Source organism: Mus pahari, chromosome 12 (genome assembly GCF_900095145.1).
Source record: "Mus pahari chromosome 12, PAHARI_EIJ_v1.1, whole genome shotgun sequence".
Classification (NCBI taxonomy): Eukaryota; Metazoa; Chordata; class Mammalia; order Rodentia; family Muridae; genus Mus; species Mus pahari.
The window spans coordinates 46,667,950-46,687,264 of NC_034601.1; positions in this window are offsets into that span (position 1 = coordinate 46,667,950).

The following is a 19,315-nucleotide window of genomic DNA, read 5'->3' on the forward strand; positions in this document are numbered from 1 at the left end:
AATCAGACTCTTCTTCCCCCTCCTTCCCTCTCTCTCTCTCTCTCTCTCTCTCTCTCTCTCTCTCTTTCTTTCTTTCTTACTTTCTTTCTTTTTTTTTTTCACATAGTGCTTCCTGATTACCATTTCCTTTTCCACCCCTCATCTTCCCCACAGGTCCACCCCCTCCACCTTATGCCAGAAAAGAGTGGATCTCCCAGGGATGGGACATGAAGCAAACACTGCATAACAATCTACAATAGGCCAGGCAGGCACCTTAAGGCAGGGCAAGTCAGCCTAGTAGGAAGAAAAGGCTTTCTCACAAGTAGGCAAGAGAGTCAGAGCCAGCCTCTGCTCCCACTGCTGTGATGCGTAGCCTTGCGTTCTTGTGGGGAAAGTACACATTTATAAATATCGCAGAGCTGATTGAAAATGTTTTGTAAGTCAGCACATGATCCTTGTCATTTTGCTGAACAATTTTTAAACATTCAGCAGGATATCCTGCAAGCCTATGAACGGTTACGCATGTAGTTACATCAGTGTGGATGTATCTTATGCATACTCTGCTTGGTTGTCAGTTAAACTTTGACATTATCATTACTGCATGTGGGTGTGTATGCACAGTAATACGCATTTGCATGTTTTTCTAAAGACAGTGACAACGGTGGTATATGGAGCTTTGAAATTTATATCTTTGTAACTCAAAGTGTGATACCTAGCAATGGCATTCCTCTGGAAATGGCTCAAAGTCCAATCATAGACAGTCCTCCAGAAACAGTGTCTGCATTTGAGCAGAGTTCCTAGACAATTCTTATGCTCTGTGAAATTGGAAAGGCACTGATTCAATAACATTTTGATAATATGCATGAACTTCATTTTATTTTGATTTGGGGAATGGCTTGTAATGCCACAAAATAGGAGGAAATAAAGGGAAAATAAAGAATGAATGTGAGCTCTCTTTAATAGAAGTGTATTGCCTTCAGAGTCACTCATTATCCTTATTCTATAAGAGTTTAATAATACATCTTAAATCTTAAGAGTGAAATAATACATCTTAAATCTTATACTTCAAGTTAGGTTAACAAGGGTAGAGTTAACTGTTGACTTGCAAAACCTGTTTTCCTTCTCAATGGGATAATTTACCATTCTTCTTAATAAAATCTGATGCTGCTAGACAGCCCACTCAGAGATTGGTATAGTGATAATGGTAGCAATGGTCAAAGAGGAACGCATTTCATAATGAAGTTTGTTGGTACTTGTGGCCTGTGCCACAAGCTCACAGGTAAGCCACAGCTCACAAAATATAAACCAGACATCAGGAATTGATAACAAGAGAGGTTGTGGAGTAAGCAGACTTCAAAGTATTGACAAGAAAAAGATCCAAGGAGTACTTAGGAATGTTTTGTTGATAATGTGAGTCTTGATACAAACAAGTTTTCAGGAAGATGATGGTTTCCTCCTCTTCCTCTCTTCACTCAATTTTGTTTTCTCCTCTTTCTTTCTTTCTTTCTTTCTTTCTTTCTTTCTTTCTTTCTTTCTTTCTTTCTTTCTTTCTTTCTTTCTTTCTTTCTTTCTATTTTCTCCCTTGTTTTGAACAAAGTTCTCAGAGGATCAGAACTCACAATACAGTGAGGAGTGATCTTAAATTTTGATCCTCTTTCATAAGCCTTCCAAGTGACCTGTTATAAGTTGTCCTTCACACTGCTTAGTCATGCTATTTTAGTATCTGTAGTTCGTATCCAAACTGAGTCATATTAACATCTTACTTATCCCTAATTCTGTAGTTAAGTATAATCCATTTGCATCCACAGCAATCATACCAAAGTTTATCCTTGACTCTAATCCAGAAATAATATATATCATTATGTCTATAAAAGACTCTTTTATTATAACTTTACATAATTTCAATCAGACTGATGTAGCTTTGGAAAAATGGCTCTTATAACTTGAATAGTAATTCTTTGCTATTTGGAATTATTATATTTATCTGTTACAATTTATTAGTAAAATATAAAATAGCTCAAATGCTTTTTATTGTTATTTTTCATGTTTTTTTACTGATTTAATTGTTCTGTTTCCTCTGTTAATTTTTTGATAAATTCATTGTTTATTTATAAGCATTCATTTACATATCATGATTGTTTTATGTTTTTTAATCACATGAGCTAGCACATACAATGTGATATGTCAGTTTGGAAAACTGTAGACTCTGATCATTTTCTTAACCAAAGAAATTTCAGAAAAAAATACATTTATGGTACATGAATTTCTCTTAATAAATTTTAAAATTCAATTAAATCTTACTTAATACATTAGTAATAATGTCTAATTTATTAGATAACTTTGAGAAATGCATTAAAAATGAACTATTCTTCAAGTTAAGTAATTAAATAATTAGTAATTATAAAACAGTCAAGAAATTTTAGAATATATCCTCTTTGGTTAACTTCAGAATACTTTGTGTTTCTGTGTGATCAATTCTTTCTTGCTCACAGAAAAAAAGGTGTTTGATGTACCTTCTGTACAGACAACTCAGTATGACTCCTAAGCCCTAAAGCTGGTATTTAATTCGAATTTGGAGTTTGGTTGCTACTCTCACACTATTTGCAGAACCAATAGTGAGACAATCGGGTCATTCAGAGTAAGGCAGTTCTCTATACATTTGTCCTTTTGGTCAGACTGGATTCTTACATGACTGGTCTCCGTGCGAACACAAGTGTGGATAGAGGACAAGTGGGGCTTCACCATGTTTATTGGAATGGCAGAGGTTATTAATTTTGAATGTACACTATTCTTGAGCTGCATAAAGAGTTTCCATATGGCCTGGAACAGGGGAAAATAGATTGAGAGCTAGGTGAGACGGGGTTTAGGAAAGAAGCCTATGGAAAAGCTTTCAGAATGGAAAAAGATATGAATATAATTTTAAGCATTCCTTTTCTTACATTAATGAGTTTATTAAAGCATGGATAAATTATATTCAACTTTTTATTTTCCCTTTAGAATATGGTTGTGTGTATGGTTTACATGTGTGTGTATAGCTACATATTATACTTTGTTTCAAATTGATCTACAACAAAATCCTATAGGATTTTGCAAGTAAGATACTCATTCATCTTTATTTGTTTGTTTCATTTGAATTTTCATTTTAATTACCTTTTATTTCCCTCAGGTTATCTATAAATATTAATATATTTCAACAGCAAATGTAATTTTTTCCAGTAACTTTTACTTTAAAACTTCTGTTATTTAATTGTGACAAGTAATAGAGTGTACTGTTTTCTGCTGTATGAAATTTACTAGCATATTGATTATTTTTCATAACTGAAATTTTTACAGTCATAAATGTATTGCTAATTATGTTACACAAATTGTCTACATTACCAGTTATTTTTTATCTTTGATTTCTGATTGAACATATTTTATCCATATTACAGGGCTACCTGTATGTGCCATTTCTTTGATTTATTTAACAGACTACTTATCATTTTGTAGAGCATCTTGTCTATTTTATAATAGGTTGTGACTACTGATTCTTGTGGTGGCTTTTTACGTTCTAATATATTTATGGTCCTTTGTCTTAACTCCAATTTATCCTATTATCAAACGTGGGCTCCATTTTTTGCCTACTGGGATGGAGCTATTAAATAATTCGTAGTTCATGTTTACCACACTTTTCTGTAAGTAGTGCAGTGTAGCATTATTAATAGATAAAAGAAAATATATTGACATGGAAGTATCTTAATATGAAAATATATATAATATTCTGTTGCTATGAATATAATTAGAACTATTTCACTGTGTCTTATGGTTTTCCATTTTGTAGTTTTGGGGGGTTTCTTCTGTTAATTTTCTATGATTTACTTAAGCAAGTTTTCTTTGTTCCATTTTCATTTTCATCTTTAGTTTCAAATTTTCCCTTGTGATTGTACACAAAATGTTAATCCTTATTTATTTTTATTAAAACAATTTTGCATACAATGTATTTTTTTTCCCTTTCCAACTTCTTCCTATGGACTTCCTCCCACTCCACAACAATGGTCACTCTGTCTCCAAAACAGATAAACCATGTGTCAAAACAATAGTCAAAACAAATGAATGCAATTGAATAATACAAGAAATAATAAAATAAAACAGAAAGCATATTCTCTCTCTCTCTCTCTCTCTCTCTCTCTCTCTCTCTCTCTCTCTCTCTCTCTCTCTCACTAGCTTTTGCTCTCACTCTTGCTCTCCCCCTCTCTTCCTCTCTCCCTCCCTCCCCCTCCTCCCATGAACATGATGCACATAGACATAGATGTCTTTTTGACATTATTTGCACATGGACACACACACATGACTCTTTTGAGATTATTTGAGATTTATATATTGGAATACTGTATCTCCATATGTTCAGAAGTCTTAGCAGTGATAAACAAATGTGTTTGTATGGAAACTCCTGAGTGCCTACTTGAACATCAGCCAGTGTGGATATGTGTGCACAAGATATAAGCAGATCCTGTCTCTGGTATCTTAATATAAATGCAGCTCCATATTTCATATTTAGCAATTTTCAGTATTTCAGTAGAGGATGTGTTGTAGAGTTATAGAGTTTTCATGTAAATTGAAAGAGTCCAGTCAATGCCACCAGACAGATCAGTGCTCTGAATCACAGGCAAAGCATGTCTAATGGAGAAAATCCTTTGTGTATTTTCCTACTATTAAAACTGAAAAATTAAAACTGAAAAATAGGCTAGTATGCTCCTAAGCTTTCAGAAAGTAAACACTTAACACTACTTCTGATTTATTTCATACAATCCATATATATATATATATATATATATATATATATATATATATATAACTCAATATACATAGAACTCAATATTGATTAATATTTGTTGATCGAGTGATTAAATAAAAGTTGTAAATGTCTCTTTTATTTCCTCAGATGAAGGGATGAGATGTGCTGATACATTGGGCTGAGCCCAGAGCATATCTTTCTCCGTTGTTACTATCTTCAGGTCTAGGCTTGGAAACTGTTAGGTTCTGTACAATCTAATCTTCAAAGGTGACTGATTCAATCTGGCATCTCTCATCTTCTGCTATGGCCTCATGCTAACTTTGACAATATGTTCTAATCTTGTAGCTCCTTCCCATTCTCTGGCTTGTTCTGTCTTCATCCGTGCCTAGCGTGTTCCCTGTGAAACCGGTCTCTGTCAAACTGTCCCAGTAAAACTGCCATCTTCATAGCTCCCTGTCCCCACCTCTCTTTTCTTTGCTGCTCTCATGTGAGTTGGGTATATTCTATCTCTGACACTTTCTGTCAAACTTTTCTCTGATTTCTCACTTTGTCTCTACTTTCATTAGATGTCACTATCAAACATGGCCACTTCCTTCCACAGACTAACCTTAAAACATCATCAGGGATTAAAGGTAAGTACTAAGGGTATGTGTGTTTTCCAGACTACTGTAATCTAGGGCATATCAGCATTCTGGTTAGATCACATAGACTTTGGGTATGATCCCTTGGCAGAACAGCCATGTTGCTGAATTAAAATTCCTCTACAAGTAGTAATCTTTTATGCTTCTGTTTTTGTAACACTAAAATTTGCACAGGGGAGACGTTTTACTATTCTGTGTACCCTCAAAGTAAAATAAACCACAGATGTTTAATATTTCTTTATGTTTTAAGTACTCTCAAGTTTTATTAATGTATATTAATACACATTTAGCACAAAACACTGAGGCCATTCAGAGTCACGCTTGTGTATGAAGTGATTTTATTACTTTTACCCTCTACCACATACACATAGCCTTCCTGCCTCTGATCCTTTCAATTTTTGAAAATTTCTTTATATTTTTCCTATTCCTATGCAATATATTGAGATCAAATTCACCCCTATTACCCTTTTTTAATCTGCCCTGCTCCCTTTGAACTACTTATTCCCAACCAATCCCCTGTTATTTTCATGTCTTTTCTGTGTTAGCAGGTCTTGTACAGGTAGCCAAAAATGGTATGTGTTCATGGTTGTAATGACTGCTATATCCAGAAGAAAGCCGTTGATAACACTCTTCCACATTCTCCAATGGGAACAATCTTTCTACAGTCTTTTCACTTGAACAGATGTGAGTTTTTAATATATCTGAACATGTTTTGGCATACAAATAATGTCAAATTGAAACATTTTTGTTTCACCCCAGTTAACCAATCAACCAATGAAATGATTCTCTCTCTCTCTCTCTCTCTCTCTCTCTCTCTCTCTCTCTCTCTCTCTCATCAGAGTAGAAAGCCAGTGTCCCTTAATTATTGTGGCTGAGATCAAAGCATCTCTGTGTTCATTTTTATACCTCACCAGCATCATCCTTGTCATCATCCTCATCATTATTATTGTGTGTATAAAGTGTGAGAGTAAGCTTTCTGTAGCAGGCATTTAGATGTTAACAGACACCTTGAGGAGTTGGCTGTCTCCTACCTTTGTTTGGCTTTCAAGGATTAAATTCTATTTGACAGGCTTAGATGGTGAGCTTTCTTAACCCTCTGAGCTATCTCACCCTCTGACTCATCTCCTTAGTTTAAATGTTGGCACAGATTTGTAGTTAGAATCACTTGTGTTAACAATTGAATTAGTTAAATCTCAATTAGTTTATCTTCTTTTTAGTCACATCTTGGCTCTATTAGTTGCTTTTTCTCCACTTTCATTGTTTCTAGAAAGACGTTATCCATACAGTGAACTGTTTGTCCTGTCCTTATGTAGATAGATTATCTGAACAATTTTAGAGTCCTGCAAATTGTTTCCAGTAATCAAGGTATCCATCAAAGAAACAACACACTTATTGGTATAATTTAGTGTTTGGAAATGGACTTGGGGCAGAAATAGTTTTTGAGCTTGATTTATTTTAAACCACATACACAAATGATCTACCCTATCTGGGCAGTACATAAATTCCATCATATAAGGTAACATTTGTTGAGTTTTTAGAGACAACAGAATCAATTGTTTAAAAAACCAAAAAACAAAAATAACTATGGCATTTCCATATTTCTTGAAGAGTGTCCACAGAATGACAATTATCCTGAAAGTCAATGGTGATGTATGTGAAGCGTCCACACACAGGCATCTGTACCAGATCTTGAGTCAAAGCTAGGTTCCAGCTTAAGTAGGCCACTATGCAACAGACACCTTTCAAGCAACGATACTCGATGCAATTTACAAAGTACAGAATTTATTGATCCTTAAAATGCCTAAATTTGTAGAAACTTAGAGGCTACAGAATGTAATTGAGACCCAACATTTCCAAGCAAATGAAGATTTAGGGACTATTCACTGCTTATTGGAAGTTCCACAGAAGCTCAATGGTAGAGATTGAAGGTGTTATTCTGCTTACTGGTTTTCTTGTTGTTCCTTTAAGTAAAAGAGCTCTAAATATTTTGATGTAGAAAACTAAGAAATAGTCAGTGAAATAACAAAGGCAAATTAATTAAGATAACTCAATATCTAGCTGAGTAAATAAATTTGTTTGGCATAATATGAAATTTAAATATCATAATAAAAATGAGAAGTTATATTTTATTCTTTTGATATACATTTTGGCATTATTTTATGTCTGTTTTATTGGTCATATAAATAATAGGGATAAAATTAATAATTTAATGACAATATCGACTTAACAATTTTAGGTAAATAGTAGTTTTGTCTAATGGTTAGATGATGGTAATTATAATGAATACCAATGTACTTTATCATAGATATAAAAGAGAAACAACTGATTAATGTGATGTTTTCCGATCTTTTGTCCTCAACCTTTCTAGTTTATCATATATATACTCAACTTTATCTTTTGTCTATTTAAGTAAAGGAGTTTTGCTTAGAAACAACTTTCAAAACACTGATAAGTTTTAATTTTGAGAAGAAATACTCTGCTGACCCCACTGTTCCTTTATCTTCCATAACTTCCTGATACCATTTAAAAATATTCTTTTTACTATATTTAAGACTGCTATCACAAGAGAAATGTTTTCATGAAAATATTCAAGTTTTACTTCAGCTTTATATAAAGTTACATTTATTTTTAAATGAATTGCACAATAGTGTTTCTTTTCTATTTTCTCTTTATCATGCTTTCATTTATTTTTTGAGAACTTCAGAAAACATATTTTGATCATATTTTTTTCCATCTCCCAACTTATCCCAGACTCCTCCTTCAACCCACCATTAAATTTCTCCTTTGAGTAGTATCTTCAGTTTGCAAAAAGTCACATGAAGGTAAAGAAACAATAGTTTCTTTATGCTATTAAATATCATTTTAAATATTTCTATGAATATAAATAGTATTTCCAGTCAATTTATTTTTTTTAATTTTAATTATTTTATTTATTTACATTCCAGTTGTTGTCTTCCCTCTCCTTGTTCCTCCTCCCACAGTTCCTCATCCCATTCCTCCCCCCCCTTGCCTTCAAGAGAGTGCTACCCCCACCAGACCTCCACCTTTCCTGGGGCCTCAAGTCTCTAGAGTATTCCCACTGGGGCCAGATCAGACAGACCTCTGCTATATATATATATATATATATATATATATATATATATATATATATATATATATATATGTATATATATGTAAGAAGCCTTAGAACTGCCCATGTGTGCTCCTGGTTGGTGGCTCAGTCTCTGGGAGCTCCCTGGTTTCTGAATTAGTTGAGACTGCTGGTCTTCCTACAGGGCCACTCACCTCTTCAGCTTCTTCAATCCTTCTCCTAATTCAACCTTAGGGGTACCTGACTTCAGTCCAATTGTTGGATTTAAGTATCTGCCTCTGTCTCAGTCAGCTGCTGGTAGAATCTCTCAGAAACCAACCATGCCAGGCTCCCATCTATAAGCAAATCATAGCATCAGTAATGTGGTGTCCCCCATTAGATGGATCCCAAGTTGGGCCTGTCATTGGCTCTTCTCCATTTTTGTCCCTGCAGTTCTTTTAGACAGGAACAATTCTGGGTCAGAAATTTTGACTGTGGGTTAGTAACCCAGTCCTTCCCCTTCAGTTTCTGTCTATCTACTGGAAAGACGACTCTTCTAGTTTCCTCTCTCTGTTATTGGGCATTTTGGTTAAAGTCACTCCCATTGGGTCCTGAAAGTCTTCCATCTCCCAGGTGCCTGGTATTTTCTAGAGGGTCCTCCCACCTCCCACACCCAAGGCTGCTTATTTTTTATTTATTTTCTTGGCCCTCTGGTCTTCTCTGCCTCCCTCCATACTTGATCCTGTTCCCCTTTCCCTTTCCCCCTCCCCTCTCCCACTCAGGTTCCCTCCCTCCCTCTGCCTCCCATGTCTACTCCTTTCCCCTTCTAAGTGAGATTGACATCATCAGAGAAATACAAACAAAAACAACCCTGAGAATCAACCTTACACCAATCAGAATGCTAAGATCAAAAACTCAAGTGACAGCACATTTAGTGAGGATGTGAAAAAAGAGGGATATTCCTCATTGCTGATGGGATTACATACTGGTACAAACTGGCGGTTCCTCAGAAAATTGGAAAGAGTTCATGAAGACAAAGCTATACCACTCTTGGGCAAAAAGTTGCCCACCATACCACAAGGACACATGTTACACCTTGTTCATAGCAGCCTTATTTGTAATAGCCAGAAGCAGGAAACAACCAGATGTCCCTTGACTGAGGAATGTATACAGAATATGTGGTTCATTTATATAGTGGAATACTATTCAGCTATTTAAAATGACATCATTAATTTTTCAGGGAAGTGGATGGAACTAGAAAATATCATCCTGAGAGATGTAATTCAGATCCATTTATTTTTCTTAAATTGAAAGAATAAATAACTTTAAAAGTGCATTTCTCATTAATCATTGTCCAATATTTGAAACTTCATAATCCGATGTGTTGTTTTCTATGCTGTATGTGGTATATATACTTGTTAGTATGGTTGTATGCATCTCCATATGCTTCAGGAATTCTTTGGTTCTTCCCCTCCATAACACACATGTGTCAGATAACAGACAAGTATTACCAGTCCAGGCTTTATACATGGGTCCTGAAAACTGAACTCAGGAACCCAAACTTATATAATGGGCTCTTTACAGACATACCATTTTTACCATATCTGAATAGGATTAATGTTTAAACTCAAGTTCTTTCTCTGCCTTTGGGTATTTGCTTTCCCATAGTTTTCCAATGTATTTTATCACAGTGTCCATAGCACATTTTTAGTTTGTAATGATTTTCTAACTGTGTTTCCTTCTTGTGTTTGGGCATTTTCTATCTCAGCCCTTATGCTGGAGAGGTAATATGTGCAGATAAGGCACAAGAGCTATGGGAATGTGGAAGGAAAGCTGTGTTTCATCATTCTGGAACTGCTTAAGGATGACAGGCTGCCCTGGCTGTTACTACTGTCATTGTCACTACTGACACCGAGATGGTCTTATCGTCTCTGCACCTTTTATTATCCTATCAGATGTTACCTACAGATCACAAAGTCAAAGTGAAACTGAGGAAATTTAAGATAGGAAGAAGAGAATGGCAAAATAAATTTGAATGACTAGGGAAGTTTTCTGCTCTATTTCTATATGTGCTATTCATTTTTATATCCTAGGTCTTGGAATACATGAGTATAATTCACAGAACTGAAATGTTCAGAGTCTAGAAGGAAGTTACATGAGGTTCATTTAGAGTATTCAAATTCCAATAGAACATTAGGGGGTTTGTTTTGTTTTTGTTTTTGTTTTATTTTGTTTTTATTTTTGTTTGCTTATTTACTGAGGCAGAGTGTCACTGTGTATACCTTTGGTTAACCTTGAACTCTCTATTGTTGCCAAGGACCAGCCTGGGCTTGGAGAGATGTTCCTGTGAGAAGGGGTGTCTGGGAGAAGTAAATCGAAGTACTCAAAGTCAAATCCTGGGGCCAAAATGAAGGCCTACATTCTGTTTTAAACAGCTTTCTGTATTGTTCTATTTCTCTCTCTCTCTCTCTCTCTCTCTCTCTCTCTCTCTCTCTCTCTCTCTCTCTCTGTCTTCTGCTTGAGACAGCATTTGTTTTTGTAATTCTAAACTCTCTGTATAGTTCACAGTTTACAGATCAAAAGTCAAAAGCCTAGACTTTTATTTATGTATCAATTCAGTATTTACTCCAGGTTCTCTTTTATCTCATGAATCAATATCCCTTGAGCCCAGCATTGTAAGAAAGAGACAGAAATCACTTTTTTGTTTTTTAATATTGCAAAAGAAGTCAGAGATCTGTTGGTCTTTGTTAAGCATAGACAATAAGATAGCTGTGTCAAAGACTCCACCCTAAAATTACCATTTTTACCTTGCCTGACCTGAACCTAAACTCCCTCTGCCTCAGGCTGACCTTGAACTCAGGAATGTGCCTGCCTTAATAAGCATAAGCAAAAAGCTGGGTGGGAACTTGTCCTTTGATTACCACTCCCTGAATCTCATTATCTCCTACCCTAGTATCTCTCTGACAAGCTGCTTATAGTACAGCTGCCACTGTTCCTTCAGATCTGTGAAGCCCATAGTACAATTCATATTGTATCCTTAAAGTTGAGAAGTTACACAATTTTGAACTCATGTTTTCAGAGTTCTTTCCCACAGCCTTAAGGGCTGTACCAAAGTTCTCAGCATTTACTATTTTGCTGAGTCATAGACACACCCTCAACTTTTGGACTCCACTGTTCCTAATTATCATGGAGATGGCAGGGAGAACATTTCCAATAACCTTGACAGGGAGAATATTTTCCTGAAGGTGGAACATAAAGTGATGTGTATATGTATATGTATATTCCATATGTATATGTATATGTATATGCATATGTATATGCCATATGACCACAGCAACCATGGATGCCTATGCCCTGCTAGCTCTGTTTCATGGGCAGGAGCCATGCCATTCTATCCCTTACATACAGCCAAGCAGGACTTGGCATATTGTAAAACAGCCTGGCTTTTGTTTCACAGAGATCCATCCTTGCTTCTGCCCCAAGTGCTGGGATTATAGGTATGAATGATCATGCCTTATGAACCTGTAGTATGTTTTTCTCACTGAAATTGAGCATCATTTTACCTTTGTCAGTGTGGTGATAGTAACTAGTATTTCCAGGTTATGAATACACAAACCTTGTAGCCCATGTAAAAGTGGTATTGTGTGAAAACTAAAAGGAGTCAGGGAAAGGAGGGGGAGGGAGGATAGCCCGCACCTGGCCAAAGTTCTTCCTATGCTCTGGACAGGTAGATGCGGGAGTAGTGCCAGACGCTTTCCACTTGGCCCAGTGGGCATCTGGACAAGAGGCAGCCCCCAAAACCAAGGGCCCTGGGACAACACCCTGTGCCCTGGGGTTATGGGAGAGAGGGCACAGAGAGAGAGGTTCCCACATAGGTGAGAGTCAGAGACAGTCTATGGTTTTAGAGCTTTATTATAGAAAGGTAGGGATAAAGAAGAGAAGGTAAAAGAAAGAATGACAGGTCATGGCCAAGAGGAGAGAAGGGGGAAAGAGAAAGAGAGAAGAAAGACTAGAGAGTAAGAGAGTGAGAGGAGAGAGGAAAGGAGAGAGGAGTGAGAGCAAGAGAACAAGAGAGGAAGAGAGGAGTGAGAGAGTGAGGAGGACCCAAACAGCCCCTCTTATAGTGCACTGCTTTATCTTACTGTTCTAGGTAACTGGGGAGGAGTTTAGCCCGAAGGTCAGAAGCTTGGGACATTGCCTATGTGACTATTAACCATTATTCTCTTGTGGGGGCTGAGGGGGTAGTAACTTTGACAGGAGCCAGAGTTCCAGGAGACATGAGAGAACTCCTTCTATCCCATGTAGGTGAATTATCACCACTGGTCCCAGAGTTCAGACCTCAGCTTGACTGGAAATCAGACTGTCTGTGTATAGGCTAATGCCCCACAGTATTGGTTTATGAATTATTTGACCTTCAGGTATTTAGAATTACAGACTTTGATAGTAGTTCCTATTTGTGAATTCAGTGAAAAATCTTCAAAAATTTAATTTAAGAATTTATAGTACATGATAACATCAAATATATATTCTCTAATTGTATATTAGTGGCATAATTGTTCATTTGAATTATAAGCTACTTAACTAGGACATCTTTTTACATAATCTGCTTTATGACCTTACTGTCTAGATACAAATACATACATATTAATCTTTATATAAATTGATGAATTGGGTTAGGTAGATATCAAACATTATGATAATTACATCTTAAGGTGTAATTACATAAATAAAATGTGAAAATCTATTTTATAATTACAAGTTGTTATAATTGTTATTCTTTCTATCTTAATTATAAGATGCACATCTGCTGTGTGAGGTATGAATTGCTGAGAAAGATTGCCCATCAACAATGTCACGTCATATTTATACTTGAAAATACAAAAATATATTAATTACTGTTGTTCAAGTACATAAAAACCATAAATGATACATCTTTTCAATAAGTTTGAACCTGAGGGGAAACCCTTAATTAAAAGCAATTAAAATATTTATTTCAAAGAAAAGAGAATACACTAAAACCCTAAAGAATTGCACAATAAGTACTTTTAATATAATATTATCTTTATCTTCTTATTTTTGAATTAGCATAGAAGGTATTACATGTTTTGAGGAAATCATATTTCAGTACATTCTCTTCCCTACTATCTTCCATACCACTGTCCGACCTCGGATTGATCTTCGTAACCTGCTCCATGTCTGTATTTTTTTTTTCATTTCCCTATTCCTAATGTCTTTTACCCACCCCTAACTTCCTCTCTACGATTTTTACCCTTTCTTGTTCTCTTTTTTCATTAGAGTTTACACACTATTATGCCACATCCTTCCCAGCATTTATTATTACATTTCTTGACAGTAGCCATAATAATGGAATGAATTAGTGTATCCAATCAGTTTTAAATAGCATTTCCTGACAGCAAGTGATGTTGCTTTTGAAGATTCTTATTGAGCATGTATGTATCTTCTTTTGAAAATTGTTCATTCTTTTCATCAATTCCTTTGTTTTTAAATGGAAGTTTTAGGAATTTGTTGCTTTATTTTTCTTTCTTTTTTTGGTGTTCTTCCCTTATAATTCTGTATAAGTTCTGGATGTTAGATACCCCCTTTCTGCCATCTGAAGTTTCTAGATGATAAAAAATTTCTCCTGTGGGCTGTGAGCACAATTTAAAATTTCATGAGTCTCATCTCTTGATTCTCATGGCTGCTCCCCCTATGATAGGGTTCATTTCATAAAGTTCTTGCTCATATTTCAACATGCATTTCCTATGTTTTTATCTATCTGCTTCAACTTGCAGGTTTGCAACTAAAGACTAAATGCATTTCACACTTATTTTTGTACAGCATAAAATAAACAAACAAACAAAAATACAAAAAACCTAACTTCATTCTTTTGTCTTATTGCCAACACAAGTCGTGGAATAGTCTTTTCTTCACTACAGAGTTTTGATAACTTTGTCAAAAAATCAGATGTCCATAAAACTTTTTTGCTATACTACTACTACTACTACTACTACTAATAATAATAATGTTATTATTATTTTACTTATTCACTTTATATCCGTTTCAGTGCACCTCTCCCAAATACCCCCTCCCACAATTTTTTCCACCATCTGCCCTTCCCTTCTACTCCCCCTGGTATCCCCATACTCTGGCATGTCAGGTCTCTGTTGTCAATATTTTATGGGTCTTATATTGGAATCTAAAGAACTATCTACCTGTTTCCGTGCCAGCATCAGGTTAACTCTTTCACTATAGTTCCTTAGTATAATTTGAAACTTGTCTGTTATAACTCCACTTGTGTTCTTTTGCTTAGGACTGTTTTGGGTAGTCATAAAATTTTGTGGATTGACATGGTTTATAGGGTTGTTTTATCGAGAACTGTGAAGAATGTCATGGTGTGATCAAAAAGATCATCCATCATGACCAAGTAAGCTTCATCCCAGGGATGCAGGGATGTAATCCACTATATAAAAAAAAAAAAAAAAAAACTAAAGAAAAAAATCACATGATCATCTCATTAGATGCTGAGAAAGCATTTGACAAAAATACAACACCCCTTCGTGATAAAAATCTTGGAAAGATTAGGAATTCAAGGCCCCTACATAAACATAATAAAAGCAATATACAGCAAAACAGTAGCCAACCTCAAAGAAAATGGAGAGAAGCTGGAGGCAATCCCACTAAAATCAGGGACTAGACAAGGCTGCCCACTTTCTCCCTACCTATTCAATATTGTACTTGAAGTGCTAGCCAGAGCAATTCAACAGCAAAAGGAGATCAAGGGGATACAAATTGGAAAGGAAGAAGTCAAAATATCACAATTTGCAGATGATATGATTATATATATATATATATCATATATATATCATATATATAATATATATAATATAATGTATAATATATATTATATATATAATGATTATATATATATATATATATATATATATATATATATATATATATGCGCGCGTGTGTGTGTGACACTAAAAATTCCACCAGAGAACTACTAAACCTGATAAACAGCTTCAGTGCAGTGGCTGGATATAAAATGAACTCAACCAAATCAGTGGCCTTTCTCTACACAAAGGATAAACAGGAAGAGAAAGAAATTAGGGAAACAACACCCTTCACAATAGTAACAAAAAATATAAAATACCTTGGTATGACTCTAACTAAGGAAGTGAAAGATCTGTATTACAAAAACTTCAAGTCTCTGAAGAAAGAAATTGAAGAAGATTTCAAAAGTTGGAAAGATCTTCCATGCTCATGGATTGGCAGGATTAATATAATAAAAATGGCTATCCTGCCGAAAGCAATCTCTAGATTCAATTCAATCCCCATCAAAACTCCAATTCAATTCTTCACTGAGTTAGAAAGGGCAATTTGCAAATTCATCTGGAATAATAAAAAACCTAGGACAGCAAAAACTATTCTCAAAAATAAAAGAAACTCTGGGGGAATAACCAGAGTTTTACTACAGAGCAATTGTGATAAAAACTTCATGGTACTGAACTATGACAGACAGGTAGATTAATGGATTAGAATTGAGGACCCAGAAATGAACCCACACACCTATGGTTGCTTGATCTTTGACAAAGGAGCTAAAATCATCCAGTGGAAAAAAGACAGCATTTTCAACAAATGGTGCTGGCACAACTGGAAGTTAGCATGTAGAAGAATGTGAANTGATCCATNCTTATCTCNTTGTACAAANCTCAAGTNTAAGTGGATCAAAGANCTCCACATNAAACCAGAGACACTGAAATATATAGAGGAGAAAGTGTGGGAAAGCCTTGAAGAAATGGGCACAGGGAAAAATTTCCTTAATAGAACAGCAATGGCCTGTGTTGTAAGATCAAGAATTGACAAATGGGACCTCATAAAATTGCAAAGCTTCTGTAGGGCAAAAGATACTGTCAATAAGACAAAAAGGCCACCAACAGATTGGGAAAGAATTTTAACCAATCCTAAATCTGATAGGGGACTATATCCAATATATACAAAGAGCTCAAGAAGCTGAAATCCAGAAATTGAAATAAACCCATTACAAAATTCTCAACTGAGGAGTACCGAAGGGCTGAGAAGCACTTGAAAAAATATTCAACATCCTTAATCATCAGGAAAATGCAAATCAAAACAACCCTGAGATTTCACCTCAAACAAGTCAGAATGGCTAAGATCAAAAATTCAGGGGGACAGCAGATGCTGGCAAGGATGTGGAGAAAGAAGAACACTCCTCCATTGCTGGTAGGATTGCAAGCTTGTACAACCACTCTGGAAATCAGTCTGGCGGTTCCTCAGAAAACTAGACATAGTACTACCGGAGGATCCAGCAATACCTCTTCTGGGCATATACCCAGAAGATCTTCCAACTGGTAATAAGGACACGTACTCCACTATGTTCATAGCAGTCTTATTTATAATAACCAGAAGCTAGAAAGAACCCAGATGTCCCTCAACAGAGGAATGGATACAGAAACTGTGGTACATTTACACAATGAAATACTACTCAGCTATTAAAAACAATAAATTTATGAAATTCTTGGCCAAATGGATGTATCTGGAGGATATCATCCTTAGTGAGGTAACCCAATCACAAAAGAACTCACTTGATATGCACTCACTGATAAGTGGATTTTAGCCCAGAAACCCAGAATTCACAAGATATAATTTCCAAAACACAAGAAAATCAAGAAGAAGGAAGACCAACCGGTGGATACTTCATTCCTCCCTAAAATAGGGAATAAAATACCCATTAAAGAAGTTGCAGAGACAAAGTTTAGAGCTAAGATGAAAGGATGAACCATCCAGAGACTGCCCCACCCGGGGTTCCATCCCATAATCAGCCACCAAACACAGACACTATTGCATATGCCAGCAAGAACTTGCTGAAAGGACACTGATATAGCGGCCTCTTGTGAGGCTATGCCAGTGCCTGGCACATATAGAAATGAATGCCCATAGTCATCTATAGGATAGAACACAGAGAACCCAATGGAGGAGCTAGAGAAATTATCCAAGGAACTGAAGGGGTCTGCAACCCTATAGGTAGAACAACAGTGTGAACTAACCAGTACCCCCAGAGCTTGTGTTTCTAGCTGCATATGTAGCAGAAGATGGCCTAGTCAGCCATCTTTGGGAAGAGAGGCCCCTTGGTCTTGAAAACTTTATATGTCCCATACAGGTGAATGCCAGGGCCAAGAAGTTTGAGTGGGCAGGGGAGTAGGGTTGGGGGAGAGTATTGGTGACATTCGAGCTAGCATTTGAAATGTAAATGAAGAAAATATTTAATAAAATAATAATAATAAAAAAAAGAATGTCATGGTATGGATAGTGGAGGAAGCCATGAAAAAGGATAGTCCTGAATTAATGTGTGTTTTCAAAATGTACAAGAATGATCAACTGCAGCTTCCTTCTCCCAGATATTTAAAGCCCAAGACTGTTGACCTAATGTGACTTTCTACCAAGACTTGTAATCACCCATACCAAGCTGTACCTGTTAACCATGCTGAAGTTTCTGGAAGTAATGGTAGCAATAGCAGAATCTCACCTGATCTCAACTTCTCTCTATGTGTATCTGTGTGTCCATCTTTTCCTCATTCCCTCACTATGTCTATTTAGGGTTTTAGAATCCAAGCCTCAGGCATTGTGGCAACATGGAATTTTGATGGGGATTGAATGAAAGTTGTAGATTAATTTTTCCAGGCCAGAGACACTAAAAATCATTACAATTTTTACTATTTTTCTTGATTTACTTTTTCAGTGTCTTGAAGTCTTTATTGTAGAGTTCTTTCTGAACTTTAGTTAATTTTCATTCTAAATAGTTCCTTTTCTTGGAGCTCCTATGAAGATGGTTTTCTTTTCTGAGTTCTCTTTTGGTATATATCAATACTGCTATTTCTACATACTGATTCTGTATTTTGTAACTTTACTGAAAGTATTTATTAAAGAGTCTTCTGGTAAATTTTATAGGATATTTTAAATACAGAGTCATATTGTCTGAAATAGGGTAGTGTAACTTCTTTTCTCATTTTATCCACGTATGACTTTATTGTCTTTCTGCAGTAGCTATGATTTCAAGTGCTATACTGAACTCAAGAGATAAGAATGATAATTCTTGTTTCATTCCTGATTTTAGAGAAAATGTTCCTAATTTTTCATCTCCGAGTATAATGCTGTGTTGGAGATTGGTTTTAATCCTGTGATTCAATGTCTAAATGCTAATGGTCCTTGTCCCTAATTTTTTTTTTGATAGATCAATAAAGATGCCAACAGCCAATAACTGGGCACATGGTGGGACCCTTAGCATTGTGCCAGCCAGGACACAGAGAAGAAAAGAGAGCTCTGACTTGGAGAAGAAGGACGGGACACAGGACTGGCAAGATAAAGATAAAGTCAACCAGCCATTTGACCAAGAATTTCATGAAAACCAAAAGGAAGGAAGACCAACGTGTGGATACTTCATTCCTCCTTAGAATAGGGAACAAAATACCCACAAAAGAAGTTACAGAGTCAAAGTTTGGAGCTAAGATGAAAGGATGGACTATCCAGAGACTACCCCATCCGAGGATCCATCCCATCATCAGCCACCAAACCCAGACACTATTGCACATGCCAGAAAGATTCTGCTGAAGGGACCTGGATATAGTGGCCTCTTGTGAATCTATGCCAGTACCTGACAAACACAGAAGTGGATGCTCACAGTCAGCTATTGGATGGAACACAGGGCCCCCAATGGAGGAGCTAGAGAAAGTACCCAAGAAGCTGAAGGGGGCTGCAACTCTATAAGTGGAACAACAATATGAACTAACCAGTGTCTCTAGCGGCATATGTAGTAGAAGATGGTGTATTCAG